We start from the raw sequence: 21,766 nt of genomic DNA, 5'->3' as shown, positions 1-21,766 counted from the left end.
TTTGCCTAATCAAGTCTTCCTGTCTACCAACATTTTTTTTTTGTTCTGTCTTTAGATCAACATTTTATACGTAAATCTTGGCCTTCATAGTATCTTTTGATTTTTTTTTTACCATTTTGATCTAATCTTAGTAATTTCTTCTCCTCTCTATGATAATAAGGCGAGAATATCTTTTGTTGTTTAGAGGAGGATATATGGAGAACATTTTTTTTAGAATTTATAGGTAATGTTCATCTTTTTCCTTAATAGGAAAAAGGACCGTAGGGAATTGGTAGAATTTGTGATGGTGTTAAATGTGCAGCAGTGAGTTTTACATTTGTGTGTACATAAGGGAAATCTGGAAATACAAGAGGTAGATGACCAAAAGCTTATGAGAGATGGAGACAAAGGGTTAGAAAAAGGGACAATACTGTACAACCATTTCACCTTTTGTGGATCAAACACCAAGTCATGTGCAAAGCAGGAGAGAGTGCTCCATCATGAGACCCATCCCTAGCCCTGATTCTGCAAAACCATATTCATTCATGTGTGGTGTTCAAATAATTGGAATTCATTGAGAAAATTTGAAAATAATATATTTACATGTAAACAAGTTATGCAAGACCACTTTTGAGTTTACAAACATATAAGAAGTATGGTGGTGTACGCATGAGACCATGAAGTTGAATAGATGGACTTGTAGCTATGAATGTTGTGCTCCTGTACAAAACCCAGAATATTTTGGGAGTTCTAAGTGCTATCAGAGGAAATTTTTATTGTAGGAGCTAAAAGAAAACACATTATGAAACCTTCCAGAAAGGTTGATAAAACTTAAAAAACAAATCCAAACTCCCTTACTAATAATTCAAGTTGTTCAATTTATTGTTCCTCTGGACTTTTGTGCATAATACATGTGTATCACTTTCATAACAATTATAAAACTCTGGATGTGCAATGAGTAGAGAATATGACCTTAGAATGAAGATTCCGTTTAAGTGGTGAACAGTGACATTGTATGTCATCATACGTAATTAAGGTTTTTAATAGTTGATTGACAGTTATGAGTTAGCATGGGCAAGTAAAAATATGAGAAGTATATCCATGCATATAGTTAAAGATGAATGAACTATTTTTTCTTGGCGTCTAGGCCCATGGACCTTCAGCTTCTGCAACGAACAAAAGGATCTTCTATGTAAGCCTCAAAACATTTCTCTGTATTTTTCTCCTTGCATATTTTTTCCAGGTTGGCTGATTTAATTAAATATTCTCTAAAACACTGGATGTTAAGAAACGCACCGAATCTAAGACTTTGAGATCTCCCACTTTAGTGTTGATTAAAATCGATGAGTTTGGAGTTTTGTTTTTTTTTTGTTTTTTTTTTTTTTTCTGTTAAATCAAAAGCTTCTGGCTTTCAGCAACTCTTTATTTTAGGAGAAACAGCTTTTTCTTTGTGTAACAAAAAAGGCTTAGGGAAGCTTCTTAAGGAAAAAAAAAGGCTTAAAGGCTGCTGAATCTTAAAATAGCCTTTAAGAACTGTAGCAGAAGGAGTGGTGTGTGCAAATGCGCTAGGCACAGAGCTGGAAGCACATGGGCTTCCTAGTTCTGCACTTGCCCTTTGCTGCGGTTACAAAGTCCAGCTCAGTATCCCTGCTGTGCCAAGTCTTCCCCAGAACTCATTACTGAGCAAAGAGGCCATTTCTTTTGTTTCTTTCCTATTAATCCCATTCTTTGAGCAGCCCATGGTATAGCTGCACAAACATTTTATACACCGTATATGATGTATACTACTGAGTATAGAATGTACTTCCCATGACTATGTGTCTTTACCCACAAGGAATTTGACATTTACTCAGTGTCTTCCCTGTATACTAGGCATTCAGGGATAAGTGACATTGGCTCTGCCCTGCAGTAATTCTTCCTCTGGAGTGAAGAATATGCAGGTTCTTGCCACATGCTGCATGCAAGAATGTTTAAGCAATGTCTCTATTTAGCACCGATGATAGAAATGTAGAAATGAATGAATGACTATTATTTTTGTCCATGCTAACTAAAGTAGTTGTTCAGTACAAGGTGCACTGGGGGACCACAGTATGAGAAACCAGAGACTGGTAGAACTTTGAGTAGGGAATTCTAAGGAAGATAATTTAGGAATTCTGCACCTGTCAAACATTCACGGTGATATTGGTTGAGTCCTCCATCCTATCACTTCTGTGTGAAACAGAAAGACTGCTTCTCAGCAGTATGTTGGAAGAGCTGGGTAATTTTTGTCACAAATGGGCCACCATCTGCACCAGGACTCAGGACAGTAGCAGATTAGTTTATACATACACACTCAGGGCATATAAACATGCAGAATTGATGGTTCCTGAGGTGATTTGAGGACTGAGTTTTAAAGATGTGCAGACATATTCAGAGGGAAGGTTGTAGAGCCATTCTGAGGTTCTGTCCATTTCTGAAGCCCAAGGCAAGGAAACCTGGAAGAGATGAATGTCAGTAGGCCACGCCTCAAGGTGAGATAGGCCGTATTTCTCTTCTCTATTGACTAGCTCTTGATTGATGGCTACACCTAACTCCAAGGGAAGATGGGAAATGTAGTCCATCTGTGTCTAGACTAAAGGAAAGAATGGAGGATTGGAGACTTGACCATACATCTCTACCACAAACAATGGGGCTGGGAGGAGTGGCTGCCAGGTCAGTGCAGTGATCAGTCATGCCTGTTCAGTTTTAAGATGTTTTCTTGAAGTATCAAACAACTTGGAATAAAACAAAATAAAATAAAGTGATAGATGAGCCTTGATGTATGTAGTACTAGGAATTTCACTCTACTTTAATTATCAATTAAATTTTATTAGTATTGGTTTTCTTTCTGGAAGAGTCACCTGCTAGGAAGTTAGGTTTTCCAACTGGCCTAAGATTTTGGCAGAACTGAATAAAGTGCTATTGCCCACTTCTTTTTATTTACTTGTTTTTCATTTATTCTTTCTGTATGGATTTATCTCTACGATCCTTTAGATAATGATCATTATCAACTGAGGAGTTCACGCTGTGATTTTAATTCGATCAGGCTGGTAAATCTTTTCTGGGATTCTTATGGAAGTTAGGAGATGGGGTGGGTTAGGACTTAGTAGCAAGAGAAGGCAATTCACATTTTGCAGGGATTTGATTGCTCCTTTGTTCTGTAAATATTTGTCATGTGCCTTGAATGGGCATAGTCTAATCAATGGACATTGACTTTGTGTCAGAGTCCATGCTAGGTGGCAAACATCTGTTTCCTCTTTTAATCCTCCCCAAATCCTACTGAGACAGAAGTTAAAGCCTCAGAGAAATTGAAAGGCCACTGAGATTATGTCACTTAACCAAGGTCACTTGTTAGTCATGCACAATAGTAAAACTAGGGTTAGAACCCAAGTCTTTGTAGTTCTAAAATTTTTCTTTTTTCCCCAACACAACACTTTGGTTCCTTGGTTGACTGCACATTATCCTGACTACTAGCATAATAGTATATGAGATCATGACATTTATTTTCTTATGAAATGACTCAAGGGGCAGGAAGAAGGTAAAGGACCACATCTCTGGGATTAAGCTCCATCGTCTTGCCTGGAAGTGAGGACTTAGAATAATAAGCACAGAGGTTTTATCTCCTTTTCACTGATGCAGGGGATGTTTTCAAAAGAGAATAGTGAAGGGCCCTAGACAAAGCAATCGTTTTTATTTACTTTCTGAGGCAGTTCTGTCATTACCGTGCCTTCCACAGTAACTGTCTCTGCCTATCCCAAATTATGGAGGCAAAAGAGCAAACCTCTCACAAAATGCCAGGGACATGCTGAGAAAGGTTGGCACCTTAATGGAAACCATAGAACAGTTGGTCACCTGTGGCCAGTTCTTACAGACGTAAGGCTGACCAGAGTGATCCTGTGGTCACAGGATATCAAGAGTTCTATGGGTTGAGGTAAACTGTGAATGTGCTTCTGGGAACAACGAACTCTCACAGGATACCTGTGAGCATTATTCGTGCATTTATCACTAATGAGTCAAGAAGTCTATGATAGATATAAAAGTTGCTTTGCTGAGTAAGGCATTGTCTAAGCTAGAAAATATTGATTATGGACAATGTCCACGAGTCTTCATCATAAAAAAATCTATCAAGAAAAATGTTGACTGACTGCTGTAGTTCACTGGCGTAAAGACCAGTTACATCCAAAATTTTATTTATAGGTGTATCCTTTTATCATATTTATTACTTCTGGTAAGCACTACATGTTGATTTCTTTCATATAAATTAATGATGCATCTATTGTGTCCCTGGGCTAAGGATAAAGTATTCAACAAATCCCTGCTCCAACTGTAAGTCCTTCTTGTAGAAAGTTAGGCTTGGAAGTGCATATGAAGTGATATCTCCAGTTGAGAGCTAAAATATTTGAGGCCCAGGAGCAGCTTATTCTCAAATCGCTTAGAGTAAGGAGCTATAATATTTTGGGAGCAAAGGAAAGGCTGTTTAAATGAGTCAGGGAGTGTTGGAGACAATATTTGAATGAGTTTACAAGTGAATGGAGGAAATTGAAAGGAAAAAATCCATAGTGCAGGAGATAGCTCTTTAAGTGACCTGGATCCAGAAAAGGAGAGAGAAGCAGAAGAAAATGTGAGAGGATGCAAGGGGACTCATAAGCCATGGAGGACAACTTCAATAGTATCTTCTCAATCTGAGGGAGTCAGCTGGCTTGTTGAAGAGAATCTGGCTAGCACCTGTAAGAGGTGATAGAGATGCTGTTGGTAAGGTAACTGCCCTTGAACAGGAATGGGAGAGGAGAATCCATCTGAAAGGAGCTAGATTTTTGCTGTCTAGGGTGTTTGGTTCACTTAACCGACAACAGCAATGCTAAATGGAGTGAAACCCTTAAGAACGTTTTGAATCGTAAATGGAGACCTTTAGCTATGATTCTTAGCAAAAATAAGAAAGACGAGCATTTTCTTCTCTAGGAGTTTATATTCTAGTGGGGAATGTAAGATAAACTAATTATTAAAAAATGTCAGACATGGGTTGGGGACTTAGCTCAGTGGTAGAGTGCTTGCCTAGCAAGTGCAAGGCCCTTGGTTCAGTCCTCAGCTCCGAAAAAAAGAAAAAAGAAAAAAAAATGTCAGACAGCAAAGAAATAATGGCCAGTGGATTACAGAGAAATTAAATAGAATATGAAAGATATGGCCAAGGGAGAATTCATTTCCTTCCTCCCTCCCTCCCCCTCCCTCCCTCCCTCCCTCCCTCCCTCCCTCCCTCCCTCTCTCTCTCTCTCTTTCTTTCTTCCCTTTCTCTCTCTCTCTCTCTCTCTCTCTCTCTCTCTGTCAAGGGTTCTCATTTATGGAATCTAGGCTGGTCTTGAACAACTCACTATCCTTGTAGTGACCATGATCTCTCTGAGCAACATGACCATCTGGGAAGCACGTGACAACAAAACCAGAGTCTATGAGTCTATGAGGAACACTGAACATTCACATCATAGCAGAGAGTGTGTGTGTGTGTGTGTGTGTGTGTGTGTGTGCGTGCATATGTATGTACCATAAAAACAACTTTAAACATCATGTTAATATGCACATGAGATTGATTGGCCCCCATTTCTGATAAGGTGAGTTTAAATCATTTGGTTAAAGCTAATGTTTCTTTACTATAAAATTACTGTTTTCCCCTTTGTAATTAGTAAGTACCTTTTGAGGTGATGCTTTGCAGAGAGCTCCCATTACTTCACAAACTCTGAAAGTTTCATGATCACAGTTCCTCTAATTATTGCTCGAATAATTGACTATGATGATAGTTTCCAAATGCTGTTTTCTGATTCTATCCTTCCCTTTTTTCTTACTTAATTTTTTTATATCTATGAGTTCCCTTGGATTCCCACTTTATTCAATAGCTTGAATCATCTAGTAATATATATGTTTTGTTGATCTGAATGTCTTTGATTTGTCTGCTTGAGAGCTCTGTCATGTTGGACAGCCATGTTCCTTATACACATCTCTTGACTAAACCCACCATTCTCCATCCTTTTCTGACCAAGGGCTTTCTCAGGCTCAGGCTTTATATTTACTAGCCCAGTCCCTGCAGGGAAGTTGTCTTTTGTAAGATCTTTTGAGCTGTAATAGGATAATAAGGATAAGAAGTAGAACACTTTGTAGATAACTGAGCTGGAGAGAAAGGGAGAAAATAAGCCATGCATAGTTCATAGATAGGGCTACCTGGCCAAATTCAGGATCAGAAAGAAAACCACTGTGGTTCTAGATTTGTTTAAGATAGAGCACATTAGACAAAATCAGAAAGAATCAGGATTGTTGCCATAGAGTTATGAGTAATGGATATTATATATTTAACTACATAAATATTTCATAAATAGCTATACAAGGACAGAGTCCTGCCTCCCTTTATAGTGAGGAATATCCTCTCAAGGGGTCAAGAGCCAGGAGACAGACAAGCAAGGAAAAAACAGAGCATTACAAAGAAGAAATGAAGTGACCCCTTGCCCTGGATTGCTGGAGGAGGTAAGGCAGTAGCAGTTGAGAGGAAGGATCAATCAGTCCAGTGCTGATTTTTCAACAGATTTGAAACAAAAAGCCATAGATAATAAGACCAGTTGTGGCTACCTCACAATCCAGAGGGGTGTGTTTGTGTGTGTGTGTGTGTGTGTGTGTGTGTGTGTGTGTGTGTGTGTATGTATATAGGTATGTGTGTGCATGTACATTTCTGTTTCAGCAAATTTATAGAAATCAGAGGGATGGTGGCGACAAGGCAGAGAAAGGTCAGGGGGGCACACAGCAGCAGGAGAAGATGGCTGATAATAGCCACCTTCTTTGAGTATCAATGTCACACTTCGGAAACAGAGAGTAAATGTAACAGGGCTCTTTCAGGCTGCAGAGCTCCAGAAGGTTTTTGATAATGCTATTTTTTAGTCTAGCAGAAATAAACATGAACATCAAGGAAAAGATACTTAAGACACAACAGCCCAATAAATACCACTGCAACTGACACTAACTCACACTATATCCTCTCACTAACTCAGCAGAGAAAGCTGCAGCAAGCGGCCTCTACCACTGCTGGACTGATGATGGGTTCATAGATTCTCTACTCACAATATAGATGTCTTAGCAATCTGTGTAAAGGGCTGGGGATAGAGCCTAGTAAAAATACTTGCCTCGTGTGCATGAAGCTCTGAGTTCTATACCCAACACTGATTGGTAGCACAGGCCTGTGTTCTCAGCATTGAGGAAGTAGGGGCAGGAGAATTAGGAGTTCAAGGTTATCTTTGGCTTCAGAGCAAGTCTGGGCTTCCTGGGACCTTGTCTCGTAAAAACAAAGGAAGCGAAGAAAACAAAACAAGCTTTATGCAGCCCTTCTGCACTGTCAGGCTGAACTCCATTGTTCTTGGATTTCTGAAACTTTACATGAAAAGAACTCCATTTGGTTCCTGTTGAGGTGGAATCATGGGAAATAGTTGGATGAAACCAGAGACAAGAGATCCTTGTCCTTTGTGTACTGTTGCTAGCTGTACTTCGAGACTGTACTAGCTGTTCTCAGCTATTTTCTTAATATTTCCTTTTGCCATTTGCTCCCGCCAACTCCAGCTGACTTATTTTTGTTTTCCCGGTTCCTTTATTCATAAACTAGCATATGCTCTTGGGTTCCTATTTGAGCTCAGTGGCTTTCTATTAATAATAAAAACTGCTGGTCACGATTCATACCTTCTCTCTACCATTACTCAGTTTGTCCTGTGTAAAAACTTCTTGACTATAATCATTTAGCTGTGAACTTCTTGGGGGTGGGGTGAGGGCAGGGAGGCACAAATAGTGCCTGGCTCAAAAGGTAAGTTCAACGAATGTTGGTTGGACAAAGTAATACACAAATTGTCAAGGTTCCAAGGACACACATAGGAGCTAAACGCCAGTCACCAGAATGGCAGGGGAGTAGACTTAACTGGCGTTGGTTAGTGTTCGTTGCTTAGAAATGAGGATATGCACTTGTTTGTGTTGTCTGTCTTGTAGCTAGCTATTATCACAAATAAACAGTCCCTAACCGTATTTTATAAATACTCCCATAATGAAAACCTGTTGAATTGTGCCATCCTTTCTAGGTGGTTTTCAGGAAACTTCTCAGTATGATCTAAGAGAAATCTCTATGATCAGGATCTTTCCTTTTCTTTGCTATTTAAATTGCACATTGATCCAGTGTGGGTCTTTGTAGAATTTAAAGATGCCAGGGGACCCCCACAAATGATCCCAGACACTTCCTTCTCATCTGAAGACTACCAGACCTGTACACAAGTTAATCTCCAGGCTGTGCACCTAAGTACTGCTTCAGTTCTCACAACCCATAGCAAAGATGGTCCCTGCTGCTTAAGCACTCACTGGACCATGGTGTAATTTGGGGGGTCCCTCAAAACAAGATAGAGGCATTGCAGAGAAGTTCATGATGAACATTGTGCTCCCTTCCGTGTGCTTACACACAACACACACACACACGCACACACATACACACACTCACACACACACATACATACACACACATACCACATGCAGGTTTAAGAGACTATGGAGATCAAAAGTACAGATTAATGTGTTTTGTTTGTAAATTATTTCCCCAAGAGAAAACATAAGACACTGTCTGAAGTGTGTACACAGAGCTGTCAGCTTGAGGAGGAGTGTCTTTCTGCAAAATAGCTAAAGGGATTTCATTTGCAGCAGCTTCGGTCTGTAAAAGGGCACGGGTGCATTTCGGTCTGGTGCGGCAAATACTCAAGCATATTTATTCAAATGCAAAAGCTAACGATATAAAAGAACAAATGAGAGAACGGTTCCGGTGCAAACGGAGAGCTGCCTTTTGAGTTGGTAGCAAATACACAGAGGCAACAAAATACAGCAAAACACGGAACACACACACACACACACACACACACACACACACACACACACACACACACACACACACACACACTGAGAAATGCCTCTTTCACTCCTGGGAGGGTCTGTGAGTAACCATATCCTTAGGTATGCTATGAGGATGGTAACTTAAGCTGGCTTGGCGGATCCTGAGTGGGTGGCAGAGACAGGGCAATTCTGAATGAGCCTTTTGCTGGGGCCAAATCTGCCCCATCTCCCACTGCTTGGTCTCATTAGCACCTGCCCCTTGGGGCAGACCTGTGCCAAAGGAAAGCGGACCCAGGAGTATGCCCCATGCTGGGTATAGGCTCAGTCTCTCCAGGCTTTCCTGTCTGGCTTTGTTGCAGGCCGGCACACGATCATGGGGTGCTTGGCTGTCTCCCCATTCCCACACTGGGTCATCTTTTGCGCACTCAGCCTGTCTTTCCCAGGTTGCGGATGTGAAGTCACGCATGCGCACGGCTGCTTCTATGGGGAGTTCACCGCCCACAACAGCTGGCCTCCCTCCATTGTGATCGAGTAAATGCTCAAAACTTTTGCTCCACTCCCAGGGGACCCCCCCCCCCCCCATTAAAATGATCTTGCATTCACTACCTGCCAACAGGACCTGTAAGCAAGCCAGGAAGAGCAGCAGATTAAGCATAATTATGAATTCCAAGTGGAAGGGAGTAGTTTGAGACTGTTTTTCATGAAAGGCCCATTTTTTTTCGGTACTGAAAATTCACATAGGGAAGTACTGAAGGCTCCCAGGAGCCTTTATATTTAAATGTGCTTTGCAGTGAATGTGACCTCTGCGTTCACTAAAACAGACAGAAATCCTTCCCAACTTGAACGCCGTTCTTAGAATCGGATTTTGGTCTGCTCAGGATTTGTATTCAATTTTCTAGAGAATTATTTTAACATTTATTAACAAGAACTGGTACCAAATGTAACCCTCAAGACATTTCCCAGGCTTAGCTGTCAATGAGTGCTTAATCCCTAAGGATTTTGAAACCAGCCCAGCCAGGAAGGATTCAAAGGCTCCCACAGGCTGTTCTAAGTGCTTAGTGCGCGTGGGCATCAGCAACAAGTCAATTGTCCTATTTCTTGCTGTAGTCTTTGCAAACGAGGGGGAACATCCAAGATGCTGGACAGAGAAACCCTTGCACTGTCTGTGTACGCCACACTAACACTATGAAGCCTCACCACAGCACAGCTTTTCCTCAGTCATTCTGAACTTAAGAACGCCTCTCTTCCTAACACCTTATCTGCAAACAGCTACGGCACTGAAGATTGTTTGCGGGTTGTCCAAGTGGTCTGTTTACCCATCATGCATTATTCTGTCTGTATTTAAAAGCAGGATCAGACGGGGCTTGACGGTAAGTGAAATGCTGGCTTTTTAACAAGCCCAGTAAATTCCTGGAAAGCAATCATGATAATAATAAAATGATAACGAGAGAAGCCAGAAGGGACCATGAACTTGGAGTGAGGAAGACTTGATGCCAACTTCTCAAGTTCATTCTCTTTGAATCTTTATAAATCTGCGGGTAGACACCATTCTTATCATTACAGATGAGGAATTTGCAGTCCCTAGCAGCCTATAGTGTTTAAATCAGTTTCCTAAGAACTGGAGGCTTTTTTAGGGGGGAGGAGGAGCTAGGGGATACATGAAACGTGAACCCTGACGTCCATATGTTTTCATGGATGCTAAAAATATTTTTGAAAAATCTTTTATTTAATTGCTTTCAGAGTTGGCGTATAGAACACACAAGAAAAGCCAGTCTCATTTCTTTCTAATTGTCTTTCTATAAGATCCTTCTGTTTTCCATATTCCTAAAAATTATTTAAATATATTCATTGTATGTGGTTTAAAAACCAACTAATGCATTTAGTTCAGAGAAAATCCAGATGTTTATTTAAAGCTGCAGTGCCCTCAAATCCCAGTTGAATTAAATCTTCACTTTTTATCCAGTTGCGTATTTGTATATAAAAAAAACTTTTATGTATAATTTTAAAGCAGCATATGGCGTATTAATATTTAATACAACCTGGTTTATTTTCTCCATTGTTTATAAAATTATGTTTAGCCATTGATATTGTTATGTTTATCAAATTATTTAAAGACGAAGCAAATGCAAGACAGGAATAAAACACAAAAAGACGTGCATGCCTTTATGTAATCTGTACTTCTTCATAAGTGCACATCCCCTGGATTAGTGGTTTATGGCTTTAATCATGGTAGCAAGGCTTTTATTTTGCAAGATGGATTACCTTGTTTCCTTACTTGCTGTGAGGCTGTTTAAATACCCCACAATAGTGTCTAACGAATTCTCAGATTTACATTGAATAGCTATCAATATGAGACACCCTGCTAGTCTGAATTTTATTTTATTTTTTCTAAGCTAAAAAACCCATGCTCTTTATTGGTTAGTCAGGGAACTTTGATGTGTCTAGGAACTATTTGATCGCATGAATATCTGTCTATAAATGCCTGTGAAGAGCACAAAAGTGGTTTTTTTTTTTTTTGTCAGATATGGAATGTGTCTAAAGGGTCCTGAAACATTTTCACGCCCAAATGAACCAGGGGAAAGGTGAGTGCTTATCTGTCATAGTTAGAAACACCCCTGAATATTGTCCAAATATATTAGTGGCCCTGCAGAATGACCCAGAGAAAGAGTAAATAAATGTTTTACTGTTTGTTTGCTTGTCTGGTTGTTTTAAATGTGTGTGCTCTGACCTTAAAATACCCAAAAGGCCTTTGGAAAGGTTAATCAAGAGACCTTCCATCTAAATCTCATGAAACCATTTGCTGGCCTATGAGTGGCAAATGTATCTCTTCAAGGAGCGGTAGGAAGCAGAGTAATTTGGCACCTTGTATCCTAAGAACACAAGGGGAAGTGCTTGTGCTTTTCCGAATTATAAAAATAATATATTCACCTCATGCTAAAACACGGGAGAACCTATCCAGAGGTTTTCTCGAAGAATATTTGACAAGTCTGATTAAGAATATGGCCTCTGGAGAAACTTTCGTTCAGTGTTCCTGAACTCCTATTCCCCTTTACTTTGTGGAATCTGTTCTCTTTGCACTTCTATCTCTGCCTTCATCCCAGTAATGCTTACACCCCATGCTCTCACCCTGTCTGTCTTTGGCCAGAGACCCAACATGGTCAGTGCCCTACAAGTGCCTGAATTGGAGAACTTGGGGGAAAAAACTCAAGGGTCGCACCTTACCCCCTAACAAGAACTCCATGGAAGCAGAGGAGATAGACCCCAGGACGTCCCCTCCTGACCTCACTGGTTCTTTGAACCCTGTGTGATTAGGTGTTCCAATCAATGCTGGGGGGCACAATAGGCTTTTCAAAAATCAACTTGATGGTTTCAGTCTGGTTAACTGATGAAGGACATTACCAAACAACCAGGTCTTATTTGCTAACGTGGCTGTGATGCACAAGGGAAGCATGTGCTGAGAGGGAGCAGAGAGAGCTGTCGCTGCAGGTAGCATGGGTGTGCATGATCTGCTGAGTTGGAAGTATGGCGAGAAGCCAGGGAGGAAGCAGTGTGCAAAGCACTGGAGTGAGAAAGACTTTAGGGAAGTATGTCTCCCTGACCCTCATCCCACAGGACAGGAAAGCACAGCTTCTCGAGGTGCTGTGTGGGATTCGCACATAGATTTGTCTGATGTGCGATGCCTGAATAATAGTCTTATCAACCTATAAAACCAAGCTAAGGACACCTTCCTCAGAAAGCATGGGAAGAGATTAGGTGAGGGGCTGTCCACTCCAGACACATCAGTCACAGAAGCCTACCTCTTCAAGGCCCTGCTGGTACAGGCAATTTTTTTTTCTACCACAATTAAAGGCACGTGTATCTTCTTGAGAATTTATCCTGCTGGAAATGTAAAACTGTTGCATACATTTACAAAATGATTTATTCATAAACTAGATCTAGTTTATTGGATTGAAAATGAACCCATACAAACCTAGTGCGATGACAGTTTAGAAACACCAGATTCATTATTTTGCAATTGTATCCCCCCACCCCCACAATGCAGTCAGTTTCAGAGACAAATACTCAGCCATGCATCTGAACATTAGTAGGGGAATTCATTTTAAAATCAAACCCACCAAGATGAGTTATAAGCAAATGAATGACTGACAAGGGAGAAGACTAGAATGGGAAGAAATCCAGGTGCCTGGTGTGCAGGGAAATCATGTGAGTGGTCTGGGCATGTCAGTATTTGGGTCAGGGAGGAGGAGGAGAGGGACCTGCAATTTCTTAACTTTGTGTTTTGACTTTACCTGTCACATAGCTCATGCTTCAGAAAGCATTTCGGAACTGCAGCTCGATCTGCAATCAGGAGGATTTTACAGTGTTCACTGATCCCAAGAAGCTTTAAGGAACCATTGCCTCAGAATCTGAAAATGCAGAGATTAGGGGGGAAAATGGTCAGACGCGAAGTGTTTATGTTTCAATGACTTGGTGTGCTTCCAAATGGTGCTAACTCATCCGTGGCCACTCATTCTAGTCTCTCTTCCTCTCAAGTGCTAGCTACTTGCCTGCCACAAATGTATGCCATTCTGTTCTTTTTATTTTTCTGTGAAGATTGACCATTTGTCTCATGCAGAATGCTGTGGAATTAAGTAAACCCAGTATTCACGTCGTTCAGATATCTGTGTATCACGGTAGGCAACAATCAGCAAACACTAGCAAAAGGCAGTTTGCTTTTCTCCAGGAAATAGCAGAACTGGAGTCAGTTCTGGATATAGCCCAGCCTAGCCCTCATTCATAAGGGGATTTTAGGCAGCTAAGATGGTGCGCGCATGTGTGTGTGTGTGCGCGTGTGCACTTGTATTTGTGTATGTGTGTATATGTTTGTGTTTACAACCTCTTTGGCCCCCCAAGATAAATTATACATATTATATATAAGTATATAATTATACACACACACACACACACACACACACACACACACACACACACACGGTGGGAGGGTCCATCAGACTTCTTAGCCTGAGGCCCTGGACTCTTGTTAAAAATTTCATTTATTTTTACTTGTTTGCTTATCCATTTGGTGTTCACAAGTGTGTGGCTGTGCCACTATAGGTGTGTGGAGGTCAGGCAATGTCTCTCAAGAGTCTTTTCTATCCTTCTACCATGTGGACCCAGGAAACCAAACTTGGGTTGTCAAACTTAGCAGCGAGTACCAGTACCATGAACCAGCTGGCCATCGGGGAAGTTGTGTGCTCCTGAGGGATATTCATTTTTCTTTTTTGTTACATAGAGTTCACCATGACACTTGGACTTTAGGTTATATAACACATGCTTATTTAGTTTATGCATATCATTTTTTGTGCCATTCTAAACACTGCTCAGATCCTTTTCTCCTTAATTCTTATCATTTTTGGAGAAGAATATCACTTTAATTTTTCCCAATGCTAATTTTTAATGATGATTCCTAAATGCTTTAACCTCCTTTCTAGCCCACCACCCTCCAGAGGTAGTGGAAAAGGAAGGATATGGGGGAAGTGGACCTGCTTAGAAATGGTTCTTTGATGTAAATCTCATCTACATTGTCAGGAAATCAGCAACCATCGATGACAGCTCGAGTCACTTGGAAACACTTCACGGATACACCAGCAGTCACTTTGGGAGAGTTGGGACAGCAAATATGAATCAGGAGTGGTGCCACTACTAGCAGAAACAGCTAGGCCTCAGCCAGATGGACATGAGTCAGCAAGAGGGACCAGAAGGGCCACTTGGCAAAGTTCTCAGCTGTGCCTCTCAGAGAAGCAAAGATCAGCGAAGATGTGAGACCAACAAGTGTTGCACAGCTAGCTCTATGAGTATCCCAAAGCCCAGCCTCCATCATTGGCCATAGAGTCCTTTCTATACTCCCTCCAAACATCACGTGTCCTCTGAGGGTATGTATGGCTCAGCACTTCAGTCTGTCTCAGCTGAGACCACTCTGCCAATCATCCTCAGTCAGCAGAAGTAGCAAAAAAGCTGCAGCCCACCCCTGGGAGACTTTTGGTGTGTTTCTCTCTATGGAGTCCTGACAAACGGACCTTAACTACACAATGTAAGGCAGACCAATACATGTGTGTCATTAGGGAAGAATCCTTTTTTACATGTCCTTTCACTTCCTTGCTTTAGCAGAACATCCTTTCGCCTGTGTCTTCTTCAGTTAAACATTCCTTCATGAGTCTGCCTTAGTCTTTCATCTGTGTGAAACATTCTTTCACATGTCTGCCTTAGCAAAATATCCTTTCACCTGTGTCTTCTTCAGGAAAACACTCCTTCACCTGTTTGCCCCAGGAAAACACCATCCAACACGATTGCCTTTCCAAAGAACCCTTAAGGTCTACATCAGGGGAAGCTATTTTTCCATTTCTTGATGTTACTGACAGATTCTGGCTGGTCACTTTTTCTAGAAACTGGGCAACTACTGCCAGGTTTTCCAAAGCTGAGAGATGCTGAGCCCAGCGCTGTGTATCCTAAATGCTCAACCTGCTTTACAAGTCCCCACTGTTGAGACAGTCACTGGAGAAAGTACCTCCGAGCCGGATGTGTCATATGTCACCTGATGAAGCTAAACATTTATCAGAAAGCTAGAAATGAATCAATGCAAGAGCTAATTAACTGTGACTTAAAACATGAACCCTAAGTATCTAAATGTCTATGTTTCTCTGTGTGTCTATTATACATAGGAATCTTTCTATCAATCATCTAAGTAACTAAATAAGCATATTTTTCATTGATAAAAGCAGTGTGAGAGGTTGATTCTTTATGTAGATTCTAGGGTGCTATTAGGAATGCTGTAATTGGAGGGATCAAGGCCATTCTTTCTTTGAGACTCTTAACACTTCTTCATAGAAGATCCCTACCCACACCCTGCACACACAATTCTGATTGATGTTTCATTCATGTTGAGAAACAGAACTTGATTATTTACAGGATTTAAAGGTGGGAAGAAGTCTTCTTTCCATTGAGAAACAAAAATGCCTTGCATTGCTTCCATCCAAGACAGATTTCTCCTAACTCATACAAAATCTGTGGAGCTTGGCAAAGGACATACTGTGCAGAGTTGATGAGAGGGAGTTAATTGAGTAGTAGATTTGATTCCCACCTTCCCACTAGCATTTCTCTATTAGTATGTTTGGAACTGAAATGCAGAGTTTCTTCACTATCTCAGAGGCCTTCGTTCAAATACATCCGTGTATGCGAATGTCTTGTGTTGGTTCCTGGTTAGGTTTACAGTGGCGGGATTGGAGCAGTTCTCTCCTATGGAGAGCCCAGTCCTGGGTCTTGGTCTTTACTCCCTCCTGTCTGTCATTTGCTAGTTGTGAGATGCTGTGCGATTTATTCGTTCTTCAGAGAATCTCTTCCTCAGACTCTGCAGGGTCAAATGTGTTGATAGTAAAAGTACTTTTTATTCTCCTGATGTAATTGTCATCTCAGTTTATTGTCTCTCTCTGCTAACCTAGACCTAGTCCTGGAAGCTTCTAGCCTCCTTATAATCTTATGTAAGCTGACGCCAAGAATTGCTGAATAAGCTCACCTTTTCTAACTCTTTCTGAACTCTGGCTGGATGGTTCAGCTCAGTTATTCTGGCTCAAAACTTCTCTCCAAGCTGACAATTCAAATTAACCTCCTTTCAGCATCTGACTGAGTTGTTCTGCTTGGCCTCATACTATCTTTGGCAATATTCTCTGATCTGTCTCCTCTTTCTCTGGCTTGTTCTGTCTTCAACTGTGTCCAGCTTGTTCTTTCTTTGCAACCTGTTTCTGTATGTACAAATGTCCTGGTGTAAAACTGCTTCCTTCTCTCTTCTCTGTCAGCATCGCCCCTTAAGTAGCCTCCCGTTCCTCTCCTAATGAGAGTTGGGTATATCATATTCCGTCAAATCTTTCTCTGATTCACCACTTTGCCACACACTAGACACCACTTTCTTTTTTCTATTTTTCGGAGCTGGGGACCGAACCCAGGGCCTTGCGTTTGCTAGGCAAGCGCTCTATCACTGAGCTAAATCCCCAACCCTAGACACCACTTTCAAACATGACTGCTTCCTTCTATAAATTTTATTTTCATTGTTTGAGATGAAAAAATATGTACTAAGGATGTGTCTGTATTTCAGCCAGAGCGATTAAAGGTGTGTGCTAAGGGTTAAGCCACACCACAACTAGAAACAGATTTTTGTTTTCCAGTAAATAACACAATCTCAGTGTTTACAGTATGATCAAATATCTGGCAACAGTTGATCTAGGGAAAAAGCTTGGCATTACATCTAGAACGTAGCTGGTTATTACTAGTATTTTGTCACAGTTAGCAAACTGGAAGGATAAGATGTAGGAAAAAGGCATATTTTGGTAAGAGAAGAAGGAGTTATTGGATGAGATTAGAGATTTGAGTGAAGCCTGGACTTGCCTTTGCAGGGGATGGGGTGGGGTCGGGGGTGGGTTAAAGGTGGCTTCCAGGACTACTGTGATCACCTTGGCTATTGAAGAGAAGCCAAGTCAAGAAGACAAACTACTATTCACCAATACTCATAGGTTTTACTCTTAATATTTTAGACATTTTTATGTATATCAAACAATGCATCCTCGTTTTAAACCTGTGAAACAGGTACGACTCCCATTTAGAGATGAAAAACTAAAACCTAAAGGTGTTGTGGTTTGAATGACACAATAGGTTCATGTATGCATGCTTAGCCCCAAAAGAACTGTTTGAAACCAGGAGGTGTGGCCTTGTTGGAAGAAGTGTTCCACTTGGCATGGGTTTAGAGGTTTCAACCCGTGGCAGGCACACACACACCCTGCCTCTCTCTCCTGCCTTCTGACTTCAGATTAGAATGTAGTTCCAGTGACTTCTCCAGCACCGTGCTTCCTATCTGCTATGATGGGCATGGACTAACCAGCTAAAACTGGGTCATTGGTCATGGTGTCTTTTCATGAGAAATAGAACAGCAACTGAGATTCCAGGACACAGAGAGTAAAAAACTGCAGTTTACTCAGTTCATATTCCTGATTCTACAAGTTTACATTAAGCCCTGTTGTTACAATAGTTCTTACAAGGCCTGCCCCTGGTCAACTGCTGCCCCATCTAAGTACTAACCAGGCCTGACCCTCCTTAGCTTCTGAGATTAAATCTACTGGGTCCATCCAGAGTCCTATGGTTCTGTTTGTCATTTTGTTTTGTTTGAGAGAGAGTCTTATACAGTTCAAACTGGCCTTGAACTCACTCTGCTGATCTCCTTGCCTCTACCTCCTGAATGCTGGGGTTATGGATCCATGCTAGGGATCAAGTCTAGCATTTTGTTCATGCCAAGCACGTATTCCACAGATTGAACTACATCCCTTGTCCTTCCATTTGTCCTTAAACTTCAGAATGTCTTCCAATTTATGCTTTCTCTTTTATTTTGTTTTCATAGAGAACTGATGACTAAACACATTTTGTTGTTTATAAACATACAAATTTGTTTAAAATTAGTTTGTGTTTGCTGTGGAATTGATGATATTTTCCCATTGGACTGCACACCACTTGGTGGTGTGGGCTTTACCTTTAAGTCAGTAGCAATGATCGAACCTGCCATTCATTTGGCAGAGACAATATTCTTTTGCTGTAACTTCTTACTGCCAACTGTGATTTACAAAATGCTAGTAATTCAACTAGCCTGACAACTGTCACAGCGCAGGTATCTTTCTTCTCCCGTCTTCTACGATTGTGTCATGAAATATTTTCCCCCACAAGCAGTGAATTTGTTACCTTTTAGGGACACAGACATTTAAATAATATCATGCAGTTATTTATTGACTTTAGTAAACGTTGCCAGCTTTGATGCCACAAGCCTATTAAAAGATATTGAAAACCGCAAAACTATCCCCATAAATCTGGGAGAAAGCTGCAGTCGGGAAGCCCCAGCTTGTTTTCACCATGCTGAATGAAGCTGAAAGGAAACCAGCCATTCCTACTTAGTTACAAATGTCTCTGCATAGCCATTCGTATTGCCCCTCTCAACCCCATCAAGTGTATTGAGGACACCAGAAGCCAAAGCCATCCCTTTCTCTCCTAGACAACATTAGATAAACATTTAGGCTGCCACCCCTGTGAGTCACTCTCTGAACTGGAGGCATCAGTTTTAAAACAATCATCCCATTGGCCAGACCTTCCGGTCTCTGAATGCTGCTTTTGAGACTGTGGCTTGTTCACACAGGGGTCACAGTAGCCTTCCATGGGCATTCCGACCCACAGGGAAGAAATGCAAAGTCGCATGAAAAGCGTAGAAGAAGAGTTCCTACATTTCAGCATTGACAGGAACCGCTCAGAGGCTAAATCACCTCAGTTGTGAGTCTGACTTCGTTCTAACGCCATATGTGAGAAACTATTCAGCAGCAGCCTAGCAACTCAGAAGCACAGGGAAATACCAACGCCCACCAGCTGTCCAAGATGCAGAGAGGAAGCAGGTCGGCCTTGAACACCGAAAAGGAAGGTTACAAGTTGTAGAATTGTTTTCTTCTGTGGTGCAAAGGTAGGTGGTTTTGGCTGGCAGTGCTATTTTCTTAGTTGTTTTCCTTTTATAAGGCAACTCGGTAAAAGAGTGGAAAGTAAGTAGAGAATTCGCTCGCCTGTTATTCTCCTGGTTCATGATTTTGAGGAAATCCAACTGATTATTTTGAAGTGACAGTAGCTGATTAACAGAGGGCCCCTGGAGATTCCATTTGATGAGGCCATACTTCTGTGTTCTTTGCCTTCATACAGTTCTATTGACTGTGTTATGGCTGAAAGACTTTTCTCTCTATTCACAGACTTTAATGTCCCATTTAGGATCTGAAGTTGTTTAGCTCAATAATGTAAATGGTGTGACTAGAAATAAAATCAAAGACTCCTTCCTCAGCCTCTTAGTTTAGGAAATCCACCTCCCTGTTGATTTTTTTAAGCACTCGAGCTAAAGATGTTTTAAATATTTAAATGAATAAAATGCCAAAAGACAAGCCCTTTGTACAGCCCATGAAGTGATAGGATATCTACATTGTCTCTATAAAGTTTTATTGGACCATCACCACACCCACTCGTCTCTACCTTTTTCATGGTTCTTTCCCCACAGCTATAGCAGCCCCGAAATGGTTAGCACAGAAAAAAGATAGATGCAAGTGTTAACCTTTTAACCCGAATAAAATGGTTTTCTGGATTGAGGAGCTAACTCAAATGAAAAAGTCCTTGATGCACAATTGTGAAGACCTGAGTTCTGATTTCCAAATCTCATATCACAGTGTGCCCCACCCAAACCAAACCAAACCAAACCAAACAAAACCAAACAAACTCAACTGCAAAAAACTCAACAAAAAATTAATAAAAAAACCCAGACAAACCAAAAAATAATGAAAACTAATAAGATGAAAAAGTGTCCCTCTAAAAGCAAACAAAAAACTGTATGCAAGCTTATACGCACACACAGGCACAGCACGGGAGGGGAGGGAATGTGGTCATACATTTTTAAACCAGATGAGTGCCTTCAAAGCATGATGCTGAAACTTTGTAAATAGGGAGTTGTAGATCTTCTCAACCTACACACACTAGAAAAAACGGAGGAGTAGGGATTCGATGTATTATTGTAGACCAAGAAATCTTAAAAAGAATTAAGAAAGGAGATGCCATAGCTTCCTGTATTTCTGCAGATGTTTATGTCAGCTCATATATATATATATATATATATATATATATATATATATATATATATATTTAAAGGGTTACATAAAAGGGCCAGATGCTTAGCATGCATGGATAGCTTTGGGGAGACGTGGCATCAACATCACTGTTGTAAGAAGTTACCCTGGTTAGTTTGACTTAACCAGGCAGGTTGGATCCCAAGAGTGATGATGGTCCTGGGAAGGCACTGTAACCATGGTTACCTCCGGGGCTTGCTTTCTTCCTTTCTCTGATATAGCAAATGATCTAAGAGTCATCATGTGGGCATAAGAAATTGACTAAGGACATTAAGTCCTTTGTGAGTACAGTTCTTCCTGACATTCGGATTACTCCATCTTGTCTTTGAAAGCCTGTCCGTGACTCATCTCTACATGTTACAAGCACCTCGAACCCCAGCCTTCCTCCTGTGCTGGTTGGCTGTTTATGCTTTTCAAGTCTTATCATGTCACCACCTTAGTCATCACCCTGGCAAACTCTCCTCATGGATGCATCGGCTGGAGCTTCAATCTGCCACATGAGCCGTGTCTTCTAATTCCTTTATCGTTCTCCATGCTTACGTCTGAACTCTTTCCAATTTATCTACTGTCTTCACTCTGGTGCTGTGATGCCCCAACTTGACTCTGGTATTCTCAGGGTGATTTCACCAACCCACAACTCCATACCTTTTCAAACTCATAAATCAAGACAGAACTCGTCTTCCTCTTTTTATCCCATAGCACAATGTAAAATGCAAACAAATATATAAATTACTACTGTGTCTCCTCTCTGCCCTTGTGGACCTCATACATAGCCAGTGTTCCCATTATTGCAATGTAGGAAATAATCTTGAAAACTCATTTCTTTTTGGTATATTGAAGTTTAAAGGCAGTCTTGGACTTCTATCACACCTTTCTGCAAGACCGGTAGCAATGTGGGTGGTGTTTTTATTTTTAACTCTCAATAAATCATCCAATAACAAATACTTCTCCAACATGAATCTCTCCTTGTGACCTTCACTTTTTCTTCACTCTTTATTTGGGTGACTGTACATGATCGTTATTTAATATTTTTAAACTTGTTATAATTAAAGTGGGATGATCTTGAAAGATGTCTCAAGTGTTTTCCTCTCATGGGAAAGTGCCCGGAGAGGTGTTAGGTAGTGGAACCAGATTCTACTATCATTTCTAAGTATACAAGAGGAGAAGCATATTAG

The 21,766-nt window shown here is 40.9% G+C and overlaps 2 long non-coding RNA genes across 5 annotated transcripts in view; one reads left to right on the top strand and one right to left on the bottom strand.

Moving 5' to 3' along the window:
* LOC108351965 (uncharacterized) overlaps positions 1 to 21,766 on the bottom strand; it is a 29,769-nt gene that overhangs the window by 2,237 nt on the left and 5,766 nt on the right. For all 3 annotated transcript variants that reach the window (XR_015629188.1, XR_015629189.1, XR_015629187.1), the window contains one exon: positions 13,170 to 13,286. This is a non-coding gene — a long non-coding RNA (uncharacterized LOC108351965). The remainder of the gene's footprint in view (positions 1 to 13,169; positions 13,287 to 21,766) is intronic.
* The window catches only part of LOC108351966 (uncharacterized), a 113,477-nt gene continuing 110,713 nt past the window's right edge, over positions 19,003 to 21,766 (top strand). The window contains exon 1 of one of the 2 annotated variants that reach the window (XR_015629190.1): positions 19,003 to 19,396. This is a non-coding gene — a long non-coding RNA (uncharacterized LOC108351966). The remainder of the gene's footprint in view (positions 19,397 to 21,766) is intronic. The other variant, XR_015629192.1, reaches the window with a different exon arrangement.

This window comes from Rattus norvegicus, chromosome 9, assembly GCF_021556685.1.
Source record: "Rattus norvegicus strain SHRSP/BbbUtx chromosome 9, alternate assembly SHRSP_T2T, whole genome shotgun sequence".
Taxonomy (NCBI): domain Eukaryota; kingdom Metazoa; phylum Chordata; class Mammalia; order Rodentia; family Muridae; genus Rattus; species Rattus norvegicus.
Note: the sequence above shows the minus strand (reverse complement) of the source record. Positions and strands in the feature narration are given on the sequence as shown.